The sequence below is a fragment of the Coturnix japonica genome, chromosome 7 (assembly GCF_054131305.1).
Source record: "Coturnix japonica strain WE chromosome 7, WE-NBRP24, whole genome shotgun sequence".
NCBI lineage: Eukaryota > Metazoa > Chordata > Aves > Galliformes > Phasianidae > Coturnix > Coturnix japonica.
Window position 1 is genome coordinate 20,738,889 of NC_140669.1, and position 23,612 is coordinate 20,762,500.

The 23,612-nt window shown below is 41.9% G+C and overlaps 1 long non-coding RNA gene across 3 annotated transcripts in view; it reads right to left on the reverse strand.

Moving 5' to 3' along the window:
- Window positions 1–104: 104 nt before the first annotated feature.
- Window positions 105–23,612, reverse strand: part of LOC107316611 (uncharacterized) — a 155,178-nt gene continuing 131,670 nt past the window's right edge. For 2 of the 3 annotated variants that reach the window (XR_014948065.1, XR_014948066.1), the window contains exons 2-8: window positions 8,792–8,840; window positions 6,909–6,964; window positions 6,103–6,209; window positions 4,537–4,596; window positions 2,230–2,388; window positions 1,421–1,478; window positions 105–923 (exon numbers count right to left, since the gene is read on the reverse strand). This is a non-coding gene — a long non-coding RNA (uncharacterized LOC107316611). The remainder of the gene's footprint in view (window positions 924–1,420; window positions 1,479–2,229; window positions 2,389–4,536; window positions 4,597–6,102; window positions 6,210–6,908; window positions 6,965–8,791; window positions 8,841–23,612) is intronic. The other variant, XR_014948067.1, reaches the window with a different exon arrangement.

Here is a 23,612-nt window from a genome sequence, read left to right on the forward strand (position 1 = left end):
TCTACACATGTTAATTCTATCACATTATTGTCATATCTGTCATGTCTCTTACCATTCATGCAACTTATAATATAGTTTTCAGCAGCTGCAGACAACGTACTAAGTAATTTCATTGATTTTTATTGTTTACCAGATAAGTCTAAAGGACTTCATAAAGTAATCACAGTGATTGAATGAAGTATCTACATGCATCACCACAGCAGTAACTCATCAGTTACATTTCAAGAGCACAGCAGGACACCAAGCTACATTTCAAAAAGTAACACTTCCCAATAACTATTCGGCAGGCCACTACATCGTAAGCCTGTACAAAACCAACATACTCTCAACATCGCTGCTTTAAGGGCACTCCTCTCTGAGAAGATCTGAATGATTCTTAGGACAAAAGGTGCTGTAAGGATATATTCAGCACACTGCACATACTCAAAATATAGATCAATGTCTTTAATGTTACTTGTGCACTGACCTGAGAGCTAGTCACAGGTCTCCAACTGGACTCTGCACCACTGATCACCACCCTCTGAGCTCAACCAGTCAGCCAGTTCTCAAGCCACCTCACTGTCTACTCATCTATCCCACACTTTCTCAGCTTTGTTATCAGAACAATGCAAGAGACAATATCAATAGCCTTGCTGAAGTCAACATAGACAATATCCGCTGCTTTCCAGCCAGTAATGCCATCATAGAAGGCTATAATGTTGGTTGAGCCTGATTTCCCCTTGATGAATCCATGCTGACTATTCCTCATAACCTTCTCTTCCAATTGCTTTGAGATAGCATTCAGAACAAGCTGTTCTGTCACTTTCCCAGGAACAGAGGTGAGACTGACTGTCCTGTAGTTTCCCAGAACCTCCTTCTTGCTCTTTCTGTAGTGACACTGGCTATTCTCCAGTCTTCAGGCACCCTCTTCTGTTCTCCAAGACCTGTCAAAAACAACAGAGAGCAGTTCAGCAAACACCTGTCAGCTCCCTCAGCACACATAGACATACCCACACCCATGACAGCCCTCTCCTCCCTTAGTATTCAAGGGAAACTCCACATACCAGAGCTCCCCCACAGTCAGTGTGGACTGCCCCTTTCCCCCTCGGGATGTCCACCCAGGTGCCCACATGAGCCCAGAGAGGCTACGTCCCCTTAGTCTGGTTTGCTGCCTCAGTTAAGTTTACAGATGTTGAAGAAGAGTTACAACACATGCAAAGGCTGCTAAATACAAGGAGATATTTATGGTTGAGCCAGGCACTGAACTGCAGCTTTCTGAAGGATGGAAGGATACCTTGTGAAATGTACACTGCAAGCTTGTCTTATTTGCTGTTTCCTAAACATTTGCTGCAGGCTGCTGTTAGATGTAGAATAATGGGCTAGCTGAACTTTGGTACTTCATACAGAGAAACTTGTACTCTTACATATCAAGTTTACATACCTATAGTACTTGACTTTAGAATTTCAAGTATTCCACAGAGGAGAAAAGACATCCACACCTGCAAGATATGAAAAGTTCAAACTTTTCCCATATAGACAGGAAACATCACTGTAATGCTTAATTAATTCATCAGCACTCAAATCTGTCTGCAGTCACTGCTGCACACTGTGTGCTAAGCTGAGGTAATAATACTCTCCCAGTATACCATATACTGTGCCTTTGTTTTTGCATAAATTGATGTGACTAGACACAGTATTACATTTCTCAAAAAACGCTTACTCAGTATTTTATGCAGACAATTTAATTTTAGCTTTTCTACAGTAATGTACAATACCTTTCTCACTGCATATCTCGTAATATCTAAAATAAGCATAAAACCATCTAGAGGCAACTCCTTCACCTACTTGGATTCTCCGCTCACAGAGTGGTGAGGAGTCCGCAGAAATCAACAAACAACTGCAAACTATTTGTTCTGAAAAGATTTCACACATCCCTTTTTCCTCAGCAGCTCCACCACTGAAAGCCAAAACAAAACTGCAGAGAACTATTCACTCTCAGGATGGCTTCAGCTTTCATCCCTCTGCTTTTCCAAGCAGAACACCAAGATAGAAATCCCCATTAGCCACCTGAAAGCACCTTGCAGGCAAAGAATACTTACGTTTGCCACTGTATTTGTAATATTTGCACACTGTTCCAGCAACTGGTGATTACAAAAGGAGAAAGCTTTTTAGTTTGCCTTTCAAGCCTCGTAGCAGTGAAAGGAAGGCTGATTTCTGAAAGCTACTCATTTTCTATATGCTGTGCCCTACCTGCTTCCCATGTGCACACAACACAGCTGCCAGATTAATAACCATGTCAGCCTGCTTTCCCCATAGAGCAGCAGAGAGATGACAGGATGAAGATATTCCCAGAATGTTCATCAGTAGCTATGGCCACATTCAGTCCTGAATGAACATCATTTTACTGCACTTGAAGGAGGGGGAAAAAAAATAAAACAAACAAACAAAAAAAAACCAGTCAACACCATTTAAAAAAAAACATGCAAAACAATTTTAGAAATGTGATTCCATGCTTGCCTTTAGTGACATTAAAGTACATTTAATAAATAGCTCTTTATCGTCAGCTAACAAACCCTAGGACTTGAGTTAACTCATTCTGAAAACATCCTGACCTTTAATTACACATTTTGCCAAGCAACACATGCTTGTATCCCAAAAGAACAGAGTCATTAGCTGACAGATCACTCAAGAATACTCCTCTCCAGAAGGAATTATTTCCATACCTGTCTTTCCTGACTTCTTTCAGAAAAGCAGAGTTTATAAAGAGGAGATTCTCATTTAGCATTTAAATCATCCCATACACAACAATTCCTAGAGCTCAGGACTTCCTTATCAGATGTGGTCACTTCACTGCCAACGCAGAATATTTCTGTACCTCCACCTGCACAACCAGTTCTATAGAAGGGAGGGGCAGACAATTAACTTGCCAAGACAAGGTTCCAGTCATACAGTCCAAATCTGTGAACTTAAAATAAACCCAGAAAAGCATGGCTGAATTTGCGACAGTGTGGGGACGCTGCAGAGATCGTACAACAATGTCACACATCCCTCTCATTTCTATTCCCTTAACTTCCCCTGGAGGCACTTGTCTCAGCTGGGAATGGTTTCTGTGAAAACTATGGACAGTCAGCTTGCCCATTGGAGAAAGTGTTACTGGGTGGAAAGTGAGGAGAAAGGAAGGCATTCAGCTGACATTACAGTACAATGCAAGCAATCAATACTGTATATTGAAGTGCAGAGGATTTTTCAGCCTATTTATTCTTCCAGCTACAAGGATCTCACTACACCTACTCAGTTCAAAGTTGAACTATCAGCCTCAGTAGTGCTTACTACACATCATGAAATGGTGCCACGTTAAAACTTGTACAGCTTCCTTTCAGGCACTGCCTCAAGTCAGCAAGGCACAGTGTGCAATGGAACAAAACCTTAAAAGGCAGATTGCTGCCTATATGGCTTTCTTCTCAGCTCAGAGGAGACAAACCTATCCACAACCACAGCAGGAAGAGCAGATCTATCAGATCCTATCTTTTACGAGGTTGGACAGCAATAGGACAAGGGGAAATGGTTTCAGACTGAGACAGGGGTGGCTTAGGTTAGATATTAGGAGAAAGTTTTTCGCTCGGGTGGGGAAGCACTGGAACAGGTTGCCAAGGACGCTGTGGATGCCCCATCCCTGGAAGTATTCAAGGCCAGACTGGATGTGGCTCTGAGCAGCCTGGTCTGGTGGTTGGTAATCCTGCACATTGCAGGGGGATTGAAACTAGATGATCTTTGTGGTCCTTTTCAACCCAGGCCATTCTATGATTCTATCTGGGAGATGGGATGATGAGAAGATGAGGTCCCTGGTACTGGGGTTGTGCAGGCTGAGAAGGTCTTTACCTGGCTGGAAATGACACAGTGATAATCATGTAACAGGTGGCTAGTGAGCCCTGTAAAACAGGTAAGGAGCTGTGCCTCCCTGCCAGCCATGCCTGCAGATAACCTCTTTACTGGCAAGAGAAATCACAAGTCAAATGGTTAAGAAATCAGAGCTACCTGTTTACTAAAAAACAAAACAAAAAAAAAAACCAAAAAAACCAACAACAACAAAACAAACAAACAAACAAAAAAAAAACCCAGTGACTTCAGTTTGAAAAATTTTGCTGGGTAAGTGCTGTGGTTCACCTGACAGGTGGTGAAGCACCACACAATTGCTGGCTCACTTTCCTCACTTCCCAGGAAGGTGGGTGAGAGAATCAGAAAGAAAAATAAAGTAGAACTCATGGGTTGAGATAAACCTGCATATAGTCAACAAATATACAGAAGGGTGTTGTTAGATTGACATCCACAGATCATAAAACTAGAAGGATTATCACATTGGAAAGGGATAATCAGAAACAAATGGAAAAGGCTCACCTGGGTAGGTTTGCAGGGAAAACTTCAAGAGAAGCAATCTCCAGAAACTCCAGTGGCACTCAGCCCTTAAATGGGGTCTAGGAGAGGTGCAGCCAGGTTCCATCCTCTCTGGTCACACAGGTGAAACTGCTTTCACTTATGCTCCCACAAATAACTGCTCACCTCAGGTGGTAAATCAGAGGTTCAGGCCATGATTTAACAGTTCCCACACAACCTATTTACCTAGAAAATAGTAAAAGGATAACAATTATGAATCTTTGCATATATATAAGTCATATATATATATATGTGTGTGTGTGTGTGTGTGTATACATAAATATATATATATATATACACACACACAAGTGTATGTAACAAGTGATGCACAAAGCAATTGCTCACCACCCCAATCTATACCCAGCTAGACTCTCGAGCAGCAGAAGAGAGCCCAATGAACTCCCAGCCCCTTCTAGACTCTTTCCACATGTCATATGTTATGGAATACCCCTTTTGGCCAGTTACCATCAGCTCTCGTAACTCTGTTTCCTCCCAGCTCCTTGGACCCTTTTGAGAACCGCCTTGGCTCTGCACAACACTGCTTGCAGCAACTATAAATATCAGTGTTAGTGTTTCTCTTCTGGAGCCAAAATATCCCAGTGTACCAGACACTCTGAAAAAAACAATTCCATCCCAGTTGAATCAAAAGACGAGAAAATGAGTGAAGCTCTACCTTTGAGGTATCTGTATCATAACTCATTGGATCACTCTCTCTTCAGACCTGCCAATCTCACAACTTGTATTAGCATAGCGTGTATTAATACACATGGGCACTGACTTTCTTCTGTACATACTCAAAAAACAAACAGGAGAGCAGCTTGCCTACAGAACATTTTCCAAAAGCTTAACTCAGATCCTCCTGCACCGCACAAGGGGACACACACTGTAGATGGGCAATGAAAGCAGGAAGCATTGCTTCAAACCACACAACCTTTACATTCCTGTCTTCTGTACAAGGAAAACTTATGCTGCCTGGGGGCAGGTGTTGATCAGGATGTTGTTTCTCTAAGCAGCTATTCAAGAACCAAGTCCGGGGGGGTCAGAAAAAAAAAAAAAAGTAGTAGCCAACTCAAGTGGCTGAAACATGCTCCAAGCAAACCCCCCTGCAACAGCAACTCCCAGACTGGGAGTTCTCTTTTTCTATGCAGAGGACATAACCACCAAAATATATTTAAAAAGATCTCTTGCTTTCTAAAATAAAATAGCAATTAAAAAAAAATATTCTTTCCCTTCTGAATTAATCCTACATACAAATCACATAGTAATTAGATAATGTCTACTGAAACATTCATTTAGTGTCCTAGGAAAGACAGCATACTCAAAAGAAAAGCAATAAAATGAAAAAACTCTGAGAAAGAGCTAAGCTGACCCCTGAATTCATGTAGTTCTGACATTTTGCTGTGTAAAACCTTGAACGTCAGAGTACGTTGTACAAAGACAGCAAAAGGGGTAAATTGAGAAATGAATATTACAGCAAAAGATGGGAAAGAAGTGAAACTAATGAGTCTATTTTTTTATTTTATTTTTTTTTTAAAGGCAAACATTTGACATAAAATGAGAAAGCCCAAATAATTCTTGTAGCTGTATAAGTTCTCGCAGCATGGATTATCAGCTTTAGCACAGTAATAGACCAAGTAACATCTTCCCAGCTCAGCACAGAGGCAGCACAAACTTGGATCCACCTCCACTTACCTATGCAAATATTTAATTCGAGGTCACTTGCTGCTTCCCCAAGCATATAATAGGGTGTAGGGACATCAGGTGTCTCTCTACTTCCAGTGTACTTCTATTAAGTTAGCCTAAGAAGAAACATTACAGCATTTACATTTCTTATCTTAAACTCTTTCTTTAGTTACCTGAGGGTTTCAAGCTACACATATTTCTGATCTCACAAGTGATTTGGCTGAGATACTGCTGAGAAGGCAGTTAGACTGACAAAAGACAGATTTGCATACACAATAGGACTCGGGCATGCAGAGATGCAGCTGTAACTTGTGAACTTGCTGTTTCCTTCCAGCACAGTTAACTCACCCCAGGAGTACAAGCTTCACTTGACAGCTTAGGATGTGCAATAATGGTCTCTCAAAGAATAAGCACAGAAAACATTGAATAGAATTATTGTGACCTGGACATTGTTTGGCACGACACCAAACATGATAGCTATCCTACATCTGAGAAAGGCAGATTTACAGTGGTTATCTAAAACTGTATACCAACAGTATTTATTATATGTTTCCCATATCTTTTCCCATGTCTTTACATCAGCCCTATGAAAAAATAATATTACAAATAACACAGCATTACAACCACTTTGCTCAAAGGTAGAAGCGTCAATAGAAATGCTTGTACAAAATGACATGCCTCATTCCAGACACATCTCTATTTCACATGCCATCTCAATTCATTTCATGCTAGGTTTTTACATAGACAAGCTATGTATAATTCCAGGCTATTGACCATTTATCAGACATGGTATTTTTGATACTACAGTGTCTTACCTCCCATAGTCTTCTTGTAAAGAAGAGGTCTTTCTGTCTACTTGAATTAATGTGATCTGGATGAGGAAAAAAAAAATCTTAGCAGAAAAAGGGAGAAAGATTCAGAGAGAAACACACAGGGGGTGGGGGGTGGTCAGGGTGTCAGTTTCTAACTGCATGACTAGCAGCTTACAGATCCTCTTGTCAAGACTCCTGTGCTTAAATAGTTCACAGGGATGACACACACAAAAGCCACCACATTAGCAGTGAGCTGTCTGACTTTGCTAACAGGGAATACCAAGAAAGAAATTTTAAAATCCCTCTATGAATTTGGTATCCTCATCTTGGTTAGAAGAAAATACCCTCCCCAAATGAACTTTACATACCCATTATCTTGAAATCATTGCCTACACCTATCCTTTCTCACAAAGGCTGACTGGCAAAGAGACAGAAGACAACTTCAGTACTCAAAGATTCAATAATCAACTCTACTAGCAAGGGTTCCTGAACACTAGCCTACCCCAGAGAATAGGTAGGTCCAGAGTCTGATCTCAGTCCCAGCAAGGATCTTGCCCATATTCAGCCAAGGAAATGGTTAGTATGGGAATTAAAACTATCTGATTGCACCTAGCCTAGGACACACAGGATACAGATCAAGGGTGGATTTCTGTTTGAGTGTCCCATAGATTTCAGTTTCAACCAACACTCCCAGATGAAGGCCTATATTTTCCTTGCTTCAGAGGCAGAAATCATTGCCAAGGTTCAAGCAGCCAGGCCAGAAAACAGTGACATACAGTGTAAGCTGATTTGGCAGGCTTCATTAAGGGTAGATTAAATGATCACAATACCCAAGGCTTTTGTGATATGATTGCATGACACAGCCAATGAACTACTCACTCCCTAGGGTGAGATGCAGCCAGCAGCTCAGTGGAAAGTAATGGTGATAGGAGGATGTTTGGACTAGATGATCATGTAGGTCCTTTCCAGCCTTGTGATTCTATGACTCTATGCAAAGATGACATTCAGCTGCCCATGGAGTGAAACATAGACTGCTGTGTGATATTACACATTGCAACAACGTAACATGTTAAGTGCCATCTCTAAACAAGGCTCTTCACCTCAAAAAACAAACCATGATTACCTGAATACAAGTCCACCTATTCTAAATGGAGCTGAATGATATAGGAAAATAAATAAATCAAGACACCTGCATAACGCAAGTGAGAGCTCAACATCTGAGCTCTGAAGTCAAGATACTTTGCTTTTTGCCCCAAATACAAAGTCGATAATTCTCGTGATTTGAGATTCCTTCCACCCCCCGCCCCCCCCCAGAAAAAAACTTGAAATCAGTCCCTCCCATTTACTGGATCAAATAGGATTATATCAGAATGTCAATAATTAGGTTTCCCTGATTTCTTTGTTCTTGGTGCAAAGTTGTCTTGCCTTAGAACTAAAACAGCCTCCTACTCCTACTGTCTACTTGCAACCTGAAGGTTTTCATTATTCCACAGGGTGATGAATCTAGAGTTTCTATTCAAAGGTCACAGGATGATATTTCCCTTTTAATCCAAAATATTTCAAAGAGTGCCCAATTTTCTCTTCTATCACAGGACAAGACAAAAGATTCCGGTCCCAAATATTGCTGCTTTACACTGTTTTATTTGATTCTTTCTGTACTCATTCTATCTATTCTGTGCATATATAACCAGATGTTTTACAATGATTTTTTATTTTATTTTTTTTTAAATCACACATCATAAGAAGGATGTTAGCTAGCAATCATGACCTGATCTGTAGACACAGAAAGTATACAGTAGAAGAAGGCTGCACTGAGTTCATACAGCCCAAGTAGAGGAGTCTACACTAAGGTGACAACAAGCAGAAGAGCAGAATTCGACACTTACCATCTGAAACTGTAGAGTTCTAGCATTCATCCATGCTTCACTGTTTTATCTAGAGAGGCAGGAAGAACACATACATGACATTAACATTATACTTGAAGAGCAGGAAACAGTTATGCAAGATTCCACAGAAGAGAGGATTACTAATTCAGTCAGAAAACTGCCCAAGTTTCATTCTTTCTCTGCTAAGATCTGGATTGTACTGATCAGCAAAAGTTCAGAAGACAAAAAAGAACTGTTGATGTAGTCACATACCCAGAGAACACCACAACTAAGAGGCAGTGCAGAGCTTCTTGCTGTTCTGCAGATTTAGCCTCATTTAAGACTCTTACTTTTGCAGGCTCTGCCTTTGGCAGCCATTCACAATCTCAAACACAACTGGAAATGTTTTAATGAGATTACCTCTAGCAAAGAAATCTTGTACACAGTACATTCAGCATCCCATTCACAGGGGTCTACCCAGCCTTTATTATTAAACAGTGTTTGATATGATCTAGCTTCTCATAACACACATAGCCTCCAAACCCCATTATGTTCACTATATTCTTTTTAGTATGTTATGTGCCAAAAATTTTAATGATTTAGTAAGCATGATTCCTACCTCATGGAAACTCACTACAACTATATTTAATTAAACACAGAAATACCTCATTAAGGCCTTTCCGAGTGACTAGATGTATGTCACATCATGGGGACAAAATTTATACATTTTCAAAGAGCAAATTTTAGTCTGTTTAGCACCTCAGTTCTGTTCATGTAGGTGAGATGCTGTCTCCACAGACACTCTACAACAACTGAACTAGAGACTAAGATTCATATAAGTCACCTTTCAGCCCTTTCAAGTGAGCCTTCTCTCTACAGCATGTAGCTTCACACCATCCTGACTCGAAATAGGGCTTTGATGCCCACCTGCAAGTCAGGGAGGAAAGATAAACAGCAAGAAAAGAATCTCTAGCTTAGAAATGGTTCTTACATCTTCATTTATAAAACATTACTGCCCTGGTTCTTAATCCAAGCCCTTTCAATCCTCCTCCATCCAGAAGGAGTTGTTTGCTTTTGTCTTAGAGCTATAACTGGGAATACAGGAAGAACAAACCTCCTTAAAGCATTTCACCCATGCGTGGCAGCTTCCCCTGATTTTATTCTCCTGTGGGAGAAGGATTATTTTCCCCAAGCAGCAGGCGTTTGCCCTCTAGCACTCACTGTTATAGACCACTTAGGGATCTCTTGTTAAAAATGAATGGGAAATACCATAATACATGCTTTTAAAAAAATAAAATAAAAATAAAAAAATCCTCCATTCTCATTTCAATTAGACTGATTCATACTTACCAGATCCCAGGGTCTTCAAGATCTGATTACAAAGCTTTTTGTTTTCAGGATCCAACAGCGTCCCAGTATAACACAATAGAAATTACAGCAATGACAGCCAAGCAACAAGGCACCAAACTACAACATGCAAGAATTAACCCAAACACAACAGCCTCAGAAACAAAGAAAAGAACCTGTTCACCCTTAGAAAACCTCTGCTACATAAGGAACTCCAGAAAGAAACTCTCACCTCCACTGCCAACCCTTAAATGAGGTCTGAGAAAGGGTGAATCTTGGTTCCACTCCTTTCTGTCACTCAACTGCATTAAATGCACCTGAGGTCCTCTGGGTTGGCCCTGCCTTCCCATCAGGTGCTCAGTCATTGCTTCATGTTGTAACTTAACATTTCCACTATACCCAGAAAGTAAAAACACACACAAATAAAAACATCTGCCAAAGAATTCCCCTATAAAATTAACCATTTATTTAGGACCTGTGGGGCCAAATGCTATTTAAATAAGACAAACCAAAAACTATAAATGAATGAGTTAGTTCCACAGCATCCTTTTCTCTGCAACAAGCCACCTAAAGGTTGTGCTTACAAAGATGTGTTCATTTAACCTGTGACACAGGTGTCCAAGCGAGACCAACATGAGAGTAGATGGAAGAATGCAGACAAGAGAAAATTATTTTGTTGGGACTTTATCCTGACTTACTGTATGAGTGCTGTCACACTGAAATCCTTTCTGTGACTCTGTGGATTTTGCCACTACCTCCCTTTTCCCTGTGACATCTAGACAATGTTACTTTTATTTTTCTTAGGCTGGTGACATTTATGCTGGGAGAGGTGTGTTCTGTAGGCTTTGAAGCACACTCTCAGCTGTGCTTTACTTCGTGAAGTGACTTGAACATGAAGAGGGAAGCTGGTTAAATTGAAGTCCTATGATTCTTCAGTGCAATGAATAATTCAGAAATAGAACCCGAGAGATTGCATAAGCTGATGACACTGATCACTGTCAGCCATTCAATAATGGCATAAAGATTGTGAGTGGGGAAGATCTTTCTAAAACTGATTGCTGACAGATGCCTTTACTGGACTGGAAAAATACTGTGAGGTGATACACTGTACAGAAACAAACTAAGAAGTAGTGGAGACTCACCTTTGTTACCTCTCAGTCTGTGAATGCCTGTTTTCAGTTCCACTGTGGGCAGAGCATCTTGAAAGCTCCTACCACAGCCAGACTTACAGGCCGTATGTTGATTACAAATTGAGGAGTCTTATTTGCAATTCACAAATGAGAGAAATATCTGATTTGTCTAGAGTGGCAGGTGGTTGTGTTGCTTATTTAAGGCCAGCTACAACACAGGGGAGAGAGTCATAATTAATCTAGTGTACATGTTAGGATAACACAAAGTTCTACTTTCACAGGATCTATGTGGCCTTCCTCTGATGTTTTTCAAATTTTACCACACCTAAAAGGAAGATTTGTGGATCTGAGATTCGTCTCAAATTTGCAACAACATTTTCTTCCACTTGGTGTCAGCATTGTTCTCCCTGGCTCCTGAGATGTATTTGCTTTGAGCGTAACTCTTTAATACATTCTGAGCGCCTATCTTAGAAGTATTAACTTTCTACTTTGGTAGCATATCAGCAGACCATTCTGTTCCTTCCTCAGATAATTAGCAATGTCAAAGAGGCACAAAGGAAGGGTATGAACTCACCTCCAAACTGTTGTGAAATGCAACCGTTTTTCATTTTATGTTCATGTCACCTTCTTTAACTCAGCAGGACTACCAATAAAGTCTGTTATTGCTTTTGTGTTCATTTTCTTTGGTGAACACGAACAACTTGATTTGTTCCATATAGGCTGATAATCAGGGAGTTTTGTTGAAAACATCAGGAGTGAAGCCTTGGATAGGAAACTCCTCTTTCATTGAAAGACTTGTGATATGTAAGCATCTAAGCACTTCAGTCTTTTACTTGTCTTTTTTTTTTTTTTTTCCCTATTATTATAACCATTGACATTTCTTTAAAACACTTTGTGGCTTTTCAGTTTATATTAGGTTAGGGTTGGGAAAGGGAAATGTTTTCAGAGAAGCAGACAAAGAAATATAAAATAAAAATCTTAAAATAACCGCTGTTAGAAAAGATTAAAAAAAAGGTCCTGTTTTTCATTTTTCTGTAGCTTTCATAGAGAAGTTGGGTTTTCTGCTATGCAGCAGTGAATTTAATACATGTTTTCTGAATGCAGTGGCTCCCTCCCATCCACCCTGAATTCTTAGACCAATTTTTTCCTTCTTTAATGAGTTTTTCATCTACCCTAGCAAGTATGCAAACATGCTGAAGTACTTAACATCAGTCTGCCAGAAGAATATGCCAGCACTTATCACAGTTGCAAGAAGAAAAGCTTGGCTGAATCTTGAAAGCAAATTAGTGTGTTAAAACCTAGTGCAGTTTCACTCTCTCCCGGCTTATTCAGATTTTTGCTGTAGAGCAGTCTCTGTGGTATTTAATTTCTTTGCTCCAAGTAAAAAAGCAAATGTGTATTCATGAGTCAGCATTGCTGTTAAATAGTTTCCAGAGCTAAATACTGAGTAACTTTTTACTTTGCTTTGGAAAAGGAAAGGGGTGAAATGTGCTTATTAAGACACAAATGCAGCTGAAAAACAGATGAAATGTAAGGCTCACATGTGTGCTACTCCTGTTTCCTAGGGGTTAAGGTTAGAAAAACAGTAAGAACAAACACATCACCTCCTTACTGCTTTTTTCTAGATGCATTTCTAGTCATTTCTGAGGCCATTTTTAATTTAAACAAACATTGCTGCAGTTTGGCTTTGCCCATATGAGTTGACTTGCATGGCTATGGCAACTTAGATACTTTAAACCAAGGTTCTGTCAACAACCTTTTTTCTTACCTTTGAATTTTCACTGTCCAGCCCCTTAAATTTGATGCAGATGAGCATAACTTTCCTTACTGGATAGAGTCCTTAATAGTGTATGCCTTACACTGTTCTATCAAGTGGCACGATGGAAATAATGAGGGGCTGCTGCAGCATGAGGCAGCATTGCCTCCAGTATGTGACTGGAGCTTCACCTGGGAGTTGCTGGTGTCACTGGCTGTACACAAAAGCAGAGTTAGGAGCTCAGGTTTCAGTCACTTTTGGAGAACCCTCTGCCAGCATCCACGTTCTGGGAGCTTGCCAAGGTTTTGCCCCTTCTTCATGGAATCAGGCTAAGCCAGGCTTTAAACTTTCTCTGATATTATTTCACTTGTTAGATTTAAATGCTTTTTACAAATAACTGAATTATGTGGATAGTTTCCACAGAGTCACAGAATTCCCTAAGTCAGAAGGGGATCAAATCCAACTCATGATGCTTTGAGCTACCTGGTCTTTTTTATCATTATAAGAAGAGGGCTATGCCACAATAATAAACAGTGAGCTAAGTTTGGTTATATGCAGCACACTGTAACTCAAAGCTATACAATACTTCTAAAAATGTTTGCCTTTTGCATATTTTCATTAGGAAAGTATAGCATGCAATCTACCACTTAATTGCAAGGAATGATGGATGAGCAAAGTATCTCCTTGGCTGCTTTACTTTTTTTTCAGCTCTTCCTTTCATGTCCTTGTAGTTTCATCTGAGCAAATTCTTAGCTATTTTACTAACCATATTCCATAACTCTTTCAGTGCTCAAACAGAATGGTGGCTGGGGTGGACTAGAGGGGAAGAGAAACATAAAACTGTGTTCAAGGTTAATATTAAATGGACTTTGGAATAATGCAGACAAGTTGTAAGTGCATAATTATCTTTTGAAATCAATAGGCACAGGTCGTGTAAGAAGTTGAGCAACTCTTGAAAGCTGCTGCTGATGGAACAGCAAGCTGGTATGTTCTAGATAATCAGTGAGCTCTGTGTTCCTTTCTTTTTGGCTGCCCTGAGTAACCTGGGTGTTACAGAGAAAATAGTCTCCTATTCTTGTAAGTTGTAGAATAAAAATGCTTCTAGCAAATTTGAAATCACAAGCAGGCTTGTAAGCTAAAACAAAATTTCTGTCTGGATATGTGTGCAGTGAGTAACTGGCAGCAGCAATGCTGACTTCTTTTTCCCATGTTGCTTATTCCCTATATGGATTTGGTAGCAATGTCCCTGTGATTTTTAACCAGGGAGAGCGTAAGCAGATGAAATGTAAATCTAGATCCATGTCAGTGTCAGTCCTTGTAAAAATTTGCTTCTAGTAAATACAGCAAAACCAGACTCGTGAAATTGTCATTCTTTATGAAGTTAAAATAAAAGATCAAATCTTTACATACAGAAGAGGACAGCAGTTTTGGGGTTTGTTTGTTTGTTTTTTATGTATTACAAAGCTGTCTCTCTTGGGAAGCTTGGCATTTCTGCAGACTCTGGAAAAGGAAAGAAACCCCTCAAAATGGGATATGGTAATTTTGACAAACAGACAGGTCAGCTCTTAAAAATACTGAGGGGAAATTATGGTTCCCTTCAGTTCAACTTCTTCCTACTCAACAGATTCTACAATATGTATCGTTCCCTCTTTGAAATCCTTACATAGCACAGGATTTCTTTTTTTTATTCAAAGTTAACTTTGGACTTGAAGGTCTGCTGCTCTCCCTGTATGGTCCTCAGCATGGCTTTTCTATTAGTTGAAAGGAAGAAAAAAATTGTAGTGGAAAAGTGAAGAATAAATTGCTTCTTTGGTATCAACTCATTAATCATTTAAATGAACTTGAGAGTTGTGTCCTCATCTCACCCTTCTGCAGCTCTTCCATTCGTAGCAAAATAATAGTTTTGGAAACTGCTACATGATCCTTATATGTATACAGGTCACTTTGATAGCAGTGCCTCCTATTTATTTCTGTGGAAATTACAACAAATACAAAGAGCACAGTGAGTTTGCTTGAGACAAAAAATTATCAGCTACTTAGCACTCTTTTTCAGCATAATCACCACCAGTAGCTATGCATTTTCACTGTCTATGAACAACAGTCTGCTTGCCATGCTTCTAAAAATCTGCACCAGTGGATGTGACCCCACTAGCCACCACTGCTGAAATGCAGGAGCACCCACTGCCTCTCTGTGCTCAGATACACTGCTTGGTCTTCAAAAATGATCAGCAAGCATCAGTGAATGCCCATGGGGGCTGTATCTTCTGCAATGAGCCATCCTTTTCCTTCAATTGCACTTCCATGTCAGATGCCATTCTGTCAGACTGCTGCTCTGCTGCCATTTGTCACACAGCAACAAAATATAGCAGAATCTTGGTGGAAATATGCAACCTCTACTGCCATACCACCACCATTTGCCTCTGGCATCATGAGCCAACATAATAAAATAGGAGACATTACTTTTGGAGTAGCCCTTGTCTATTTTTTTTTTCCCCTTCTATTCCAGCAGTTTTCTTCAAAGTATTTGTCTGCCAGTGTCTGCAGCTCATTCTTTTCTTTCTTTTTTCGACACTTCAAGATATGCGTGGAATGAGAAACACACAGAATCACAGAATCACAGAATTACCCGGGTTGGAAGGGACCTCAAGGATCATGTAGTTCCAACCCCCCTGCCTAGCAGGGCCACCAAACATACACCTTTACTAGATCAGGTTGCCCAGGGCCCCATCCAACCTGGCCTTGAACACCTCCAAGGACGGGGCATCCACAACCTCACTGGGCAGCCTGTTCCAGGACCTAACCACTCTTCTAGTAAAGAACTTTCCCCTAACATCCAACCTAAATCTTCCCTCCTTCAACTTAAAACCATTTCCCCTAGTCCTGCTATTATCAGCCCTTTCGAAGAGTTTACTCCCTTCCTGGGAGTAAGTTCCCTTCAGGTATTGAAAGGCTGCAATGAGGTCACCCCGCAACCTTCTCTTCTCTAGGCTGAACAAACCCAACTCCCTCAGCCTGTCCTCATAGGGGAGGTGCTCCAGCCCCCTGATCATCTTTGTGGCCCTCCTCTGGACCCTTTCCAAAATCTCCATATCTTTTTTGTACTGAGGGCTCCACACCTGGACACAGTACTCCAGATGGGGCCTCACAAGAGCAGAGTAGAGAGGGACGATCACCTCCCTATCCCTGCTGACCACCCCTCTCCTGATGGACTTCAAACACTTCAAAGATTTTTTTTCTAACCTTGATTTTTTGGGGGGATGACCCGCTGGAATGGAGCTCTGCAGAGAGGGACCTGAGCGTCCTGGTGGACAGCAGGTTGGCCGTGAGCCAGCAGTGTCCCCTTGTGGCCAAAAAGGCCAATGGCATTCTGGGGGGCATTAAAAAAGCCTGGCCAGCAGGTCGAGGGAGGTGATCCTCCCCCTCTACTCTGCCCTGGTGAGGCTTCATCTGGAATACTGTGTCCAGTTCTGGGCTCCCCGGTACAAAAAAGACAGGGTTCTCTTGGAAAGAGTCCAGCGGAGGGCCACAAAGATGGTGAAGGGCCTGGAGCATCTCCCCTATGAATAAAGGCTAAGTGAACTGAGTCTGTTTAGCCTTGAGAAAAGAAGACTGAGAGGGGACCTGATCCAAGTCTATAAATATCTAAGGTGTGGGAGGCAAAGTGGGGAGGCCAGACTCTTTTCAGCAGTGTGTGGAGACAGAACAAAGGGAAACAGCCAGAAACTGGAGCATAGGAAGTTCCGCACGAATGTGCGCAAGAACTTCCTTATGGTGAGGGTGATGGAGCACTGGAACAGGCTGCCCAGGGGGGTTGTGGAGTCTCCTTCACCTGTTTAACCTGGTATAGGGAACATGTTTTGGCAGGGGAGTTGCACTTGATCTCTGGAGGTCACTTCCAACCCCTACAATTCTGTGATAACTAAAGGCTATTACTTAGCTGTTTTCAGGCCTTGTCCCTGATTTACTCTTCCATCTTAAGCTAAGGGTAGTTTCACTGCTATGCTCTTGCTGCCACACAGCTGATTCCATGCCATGGCTTGGGACACAGACAGCCACTTTGGGAGCTGCCCCTGCAGTGGAAGAACAACCAAGGGGCTGCAGAGAGTGCCAAACAGGCTGTAGGTGCCAGGCAAGCACACACAGCTCATGGCATACAAACTGTGCCCCAGATCCTATTTTCTCTCCAGACCATCCTTCCAAACTTTGCAATTACTTTATTTTCCTTCCACTGCAAGGGTTTCAAAAGAAGTAATTTCCCTCAATTTGCTACTATGAAAGACTGACTAATGTGAATCTAGAGGTTCCGCCTTGAATTAATACAAGGTTAATGTTGATGGCAGCTGAGTGATGGGGAAGCAGAAGTGGCTCTGGATTATGCTGGCGTGCAGAAGGTCTCTGGAGGCCATAGCATTGGCAAGAATTATTGCCTGAAGGGCAATTACATTGGCAAGCCTCAGCTGGAGCACTGTGCACCCTACTTTCTCACCTCATCATGCCAATTCCTGCCGCCAGCTTTGTTCTGACACCCATCCTCTGTCACAGGAGCAGGTGGTGAGGAGCCAGCCCTGCTCAGCGTGAGGGCTGCTCATGGAGAGCCGACAGCTCAGAGAGCTCATACAATGCACAGGACAAAGACAAAGCTGGAAAGGGGAAAACCAGAAGCTTGGACTGGCCTAGAGGACCTCTCTAGTGAACAAGAGGAAGAAGGCAGTGGGAGAGGAGGAAACAAAACCAATGTGCTGGAACATGGCCTGACCGGTGGCAAATGAGCAGATGGACAGCACTCCCCATCTCCTCCTGGGGACAGGGATGGTGAGTCGTCTGCCAGATACAGCTCTGGTCATGAAGTGCTGACCTACTGGCCCTGGCTGCCTCCTGAGACAGCTTCCATTGCTCCTACCTCACTGGGTCAGGACAGGCCGGGACAGGGACAGAGCCCAGTGCTGAAAAGCAGCAATACCACAGCTCTGCCTGTTGCAGGCTAATTCTGCTTCCATGGAGCTGTTCACGAGGCCCAATTACTTGTAAACTTCTCAGCATCCAGGCTGGAGCAGCAGAAACCAAAGTGTATTTGAGAAAACAAACAAACAAGCAAACAAAAAAAACCCAGCCAAGCATGAAAATGTAGGAGCCTGTTCACAGTACACAAGGAGTACACTGAAAGGAATAAAACTGAAAGCAAACTGAATAGTATTTAAACAAGTCTGTTTCTGTACAGAAAGTGCATCAGGTCACAGAGCAAAGCTCTTATCAGGAAATATTTTTAAAAATATGAAGAAAGAAGCCAGCCACAGGGTAAAGGAAGCTAATAAAAGAAAGCAAGCAACAGAAGGCTGAACACTAAGGAGACAAAGTCTGCTGCAGATTTGCAATTGTTCAAAGGGGTTAAGTGGAATGCTGACAGTGAAGAACTATCAAAATAACTTACAGTGAATAGGGCTTAAAACAGCAAATAAAATTCAACATAGTGAAATGTAAAGTGATAGGCAGCAGGAAAGGAGTCTGGCTTTACACACATGATGGGATCTGAGCTGCTGCTTGCCATCCAAGAGTGATGCCTGGGACTGGTTTTTCACTATCACTTCCAATGACAGAACAAAACTAGCACACCAGGGATTCAGAGTGAGCAAAATGCAATAAATAATCCCCTAAGCACTGAGGATGCATACTAAGAAACTCCTTTTATCAGTAACATTATTGAGAATGCTCAATATCTATGTTGGACTCAAAAAGGTACCAATCAAAGGACAAAAGCAATGAAATATTCCCCAAGTTTTATCTGTGGTTATGGCAGCTTTGACCAGAGGTGCAGCTTTAAACCAGAGGTGGCTTTTTTTCAGTGAGGGTGTTCCCACGAGATGTGGCTGCACGCCTGACTTTTCCTCACAGTTAATGCAGGGTGACTGTCACCAACTGCTGCCATATGATCAGTTAGCTCAGAGAAGTCCCACTTGTGCTCCCCTGAGCCACTGCAAAACCTACAGGTGGAGCAGTGACAGATTGCACCCAAGACTTGAGATTCATGATCCTTAAGCTGCTATTGCAAATCTGGGAATTAGAGTTCTGTCTTTCTCTCTCTGAATTCATCAAAAGACGCGACAGAGATAAAAGGCTTTTAATTGTGCACCACCTGTTGAAGGTAAAGGCTGCTCTTTATATAAGCATCAACCTAGAATCATAGAATGGCTTTGGTTAGAAGGGAACTTAAAGCCACTCATCTCCAACATCCTGTGTGGGTCCCATCGAACCTGGCCTTGAGCACCTCCATGGATGGGGCACCCACCGCTTCTCTGGGCAGCAGTGCCAGTGCCTCACTGCCCTCTGAGTAAAAAATATCCTAATCTAACTCTTCCCTTTTTTGGTTTAGATCCATTCCCCCTTGTCCTATCCACTATCAGGCCACATGAAAAGAAAAATCCTTCCTGATTGTAAGTTCCCTGTAAGTACTAGAAGATTGCATCTGAGACACACACCAAGCAGTGACTCCTGACACCTCGCACAGGCAGGGCTGATCTGACCTGTCCTTGAAAATGGAAACACCAAACATAGGTCTTTTGGTGCCAGAAGTTGCAGGCTGATGTGAACTGTGCCTCTGTACCCGCAAGCAGGCTGGGGTTCCTACAAACAAGTTCCCAAGAGACTGCTTGCTGATTGACAGAAAAATGAATACCAGTTTTAACTGAATTTGATATCTTTTACGTGGGCAAAACTTCTGCCAACAGCACGAGTTCTTTTCAAGAAATATTCCCCAAACAAGGCTCTTATTTGCTGAGATATATCAGTGCTACAGTTTAGTTTGCACCCTGACATGTAGCCATGCCACTTGTTGGCAGTTTGCTTGCTCTCTACTTCTTTTCTAAATGCTTCCAGCATTAAGAAATGAATGTGCTTTTTGGAGGAACTCCATCTTCGCTGGAATAATAGAGAGAGAGAAAAAAGAATTATAGAAAAAAAAGGAAGTGGCAAGAAAAAAAAAAAAAAAGAGGTTTTTCAATTCTACAAGTGAATTGCCCAGATGTTCCACTCAGGGCTAAGAAAGTTTCAGTCTTCACCAGTCTAATCTTATGCTGGCCCTGTACTCGCTGCATTGAAACCAACAGGAATTGCACTTGTGCAGATGTGGGGAATCACCCTACAGCAAAGAAAAAAGCACACGTTGAAAATATGTAAGAAATCACATGGCTATACCACTTTATGAGCCCAAGCTCACCCTAAGAGCAGCAGATCCTTCAAGATGTGTGACCAGACAGAATGGGATTTAGGGTACTGCAGCCAGTTCTCTGCCCTGTTTTCCATTGGCAGTAGCATATTTCTGGAGTATTAGATTCACTCACTGAAGATGATGGATTAATAGTGTGTTTGACCAAATTCAATTCTGCTGGCTGCTGCTATGTTTGCCTGGATCCCACATATACCACATGGATTGACTGGGATGGGTTCCCAAGTCCCTGCTCAGGGTAGCTGTGACCTGCACTCAGGATCAAGGACAGGACTTGGAACTGTAACCACCCTCTGACAGCTGAGAAGTGACCTACAGACCATAGAGAGAAAGAGAGCTAGCTTTGGGCAGCTGTACTGAGGTATATCAGCTCTGTTTAGGGTTCAGGAGGTGTGGGTGAGAGCAGGAATGGAGATGGGGTGGGGAGAGACTGCCCTTTTAGGTGGCAGCAGAGTGAGCTGCCTGCTCATTACAATGTGCTTTGCTGCTGTCTGAAAGCAGAACAGATCCTCCTGGGGGGGCTGTAAGCTCGGTGGGATGGAGGTGTTATCTCCAGATTTGAAGCTACCCTACACCTAACAGGAGATTACAGGAGGCTTATTTCCCTTGGCTTTGCTTTCTGATGTTACTCAGAGCATGTGATGACAAATAACCTCGGAAATCTGGCACAGGTAGATCCTGCTGACTAGTTACCAGGAATGTCATATGAAATACTATATTATCTCCCATCCCATAATAGGTAAGTCTGCTGTCTTCTGACAGTGGCCAGCCAATTTTCCTCGCTGGTGACTGTTTCCATTTTGTGATGGACTAACACATGCCAAACTGTGCACCTCTGGGGCTTTATTTATTACTTGTCTGCAGTGCTTGTACTCCTTACATGTTGATATGAGCAATTTTTCTACGCAAATATAAATCTTCTTGTATTTCATTATTTCCATATTTGTAATGTTTTGTTTATTCTTATTCAGACACAAAATGACTCCAGCAGTACTTACTACTGACTGCACAAATTGGGTATATTTTTCTTTCAGGTCTTTAGTGGGTTCAGATGAAGACACTACTACACTTTTTTCTTTAGGCTGTGAGCTGCATATGCTTTGACAAGAACCAGTGTCTGCCTGTGTTATATCTCTAGCCTAAAGAAAGACCTGCAGCATTATCTCCCATCTACAGTCATGGGAGATATCTCTCATCTTCACTCATGTCTCTCTCATTTAAAAGTGGACTTGGGTCTGTACCTGTAGTACACCTGCAGGCATGAGCTCTTGTTCATGTTGAATCTTGGTTAGACAGTATTTTCATTGCCAGTTCCACTCATCACTTCTAGCTCTTTGCAGTGGGTTCCAGTGAGCAGATATCAGCATAATACACTGCAGCTACCTGAATTTCACACACTGCCTGTGCTTTCCTGCCTGCAGGAATTTGGGTTTTTTATGTCAGAGCTCTGAAAATGCTCATGTGTTCCCATCCTGCCCCAGTGGCAGCTCACTGCTGGTCAGCCTGGGGAGCAGGGACAGTGCCTCTCGGGAAGTGCAGAGGCTGCAGAAAGCATTAACAACAGTACTTGGCCCTGCTGTGTGATCCGTGGGGAGTATTGCTATGAACATTTGTTCCAATAGAGAAGCATGGTTAAGCAGAAAACTTTATCTAGTCTTGCTTTATACCACTTGCCATATTAAATATATTAACTACTATCATACAGGATCCAGATGTAAGCATGTCGTTGGCTCTAGCTATACACTAATTTTATATGTAAATTTAAACCCTACAGCTGAAATGTCCTTTCCGTTCTGTCTTCTAGATTAACACATCAACAGCAGTGAATAACCAACAGCCTCGAACCATGCCATCATTTCCAGCAGGACCAAATTGTAATCTTCGGTTATTCTTGACCTGTGCTGCACCCTTGTGAACAGACAGCAGCCCTCACGTTTCAGATTTTTAATCTCATGACTGAGCAAAGTGATGAAATTTTGGAAGCTTTGAAATGAAAAAACAATACGATTGGAAAATACCAACAGGAGTTGTTTAAGCATTTTGCTAGAGTAAGATCAGTGCACTTCATTTGGATGTTGCCATTTTGAGTGCGCATTCCCAATTACAGCAAGCACCCCTGGCATGGGCAGCCACAGTGCAGTGGCTCCACCTCACCAAAAACAGAGAGGAATTCTCAGTAGATTCTGCGAAAAAATAACATTGCTGTAAATCATGTGTTCTTGCAGAACTTTGGATTGCATCAAGTCTGTTTTTTCTCAGGGAAGAAACAAGAATTAAGATTTGTGTGGTGACAGTCTGAGGCAAAAGACTTTGTGAATCTTGAAAAACAAAAAATGCAAAATGAGACCTATGCAAAGCCCCATAGCCTTGTTAGATTTTTCAGTAAGTGCACGTGTCACCTTGTAGGGCGTTCCCCTTCACTGCTCTTTTGTTCTCATCCACACCTATGTGAAACTAGAATCACTTCCCCTGAGCTGTTCTGCTTTAGGTATTTTCATTTTTCTCCACTTGAATTTCTGATTTCCTTTCTTTACGTTTTGCACTATCTACTTCTTTATCTACACTTACTGAGTCCTCCTTTTTATCCCAATTTAATTGCACTGGAGATATGCATATCCTGATATTGCAATGAAAGAAAAAAAAAAAAAAAAGCCTTTCTCTTATTTTATTTCTCTTTAGTGCTGAACTGAGAGCTGCACTTTGGAGTAAGCACACTTCACAGTTCTCTTCAGTCGAGAGGATATGTCCACTTCAAGCAGTTAGCAGTGGCCAGCCCTGTGGACTATGCTGCATGAGAGGGTTTCCTTGGGGTCAAATGGCATTTCCTGCCTGCAGTATTTCAAATAACAGTACCAAAATGCATTCTCCTGAGTGTCTGCAGCATCACTGTACAGCCAGCAGCACCCGAGGAGCACTGCAGGGCTTCCCCCTGAGGCTGTGCAGCAGCTCTTAGCCAGGACAGCCTGCACTCAGCTGAGAGCTCTTTTTGCTGATGGGTCAAGCCAAGAGGCTTTTATGCTGGCAGATGAAGCAGAGGACAATGTATGTAGGGATTTTCTATCCATAGATAATTCCTTTTGAACTTTCCAGCAGCTCAAAGTGATTCTGAGGGTAAGCTTTGCCATCAATAGTCCACTACTGTGTTTTTCTGTCACCGAGGCTACCAAGTAACTTCCCCATGTGCAGTGCAGTTACAAGGATAAAGTTTCATAATATCAGTGTCCAACCCTATGAGCGCAGCACTTGCATGACATTCTGCTTCTTTTTTTCCCACAAGGATTTCATAAAGTGTTGAGAAAGAAAACACTTTATTTCCCCCAGCCAAACAGGCAGAAGTTACCTGGCCTACCACTAAATAAATACAAGTGACCAGCTCCCAGCTACCCCAAA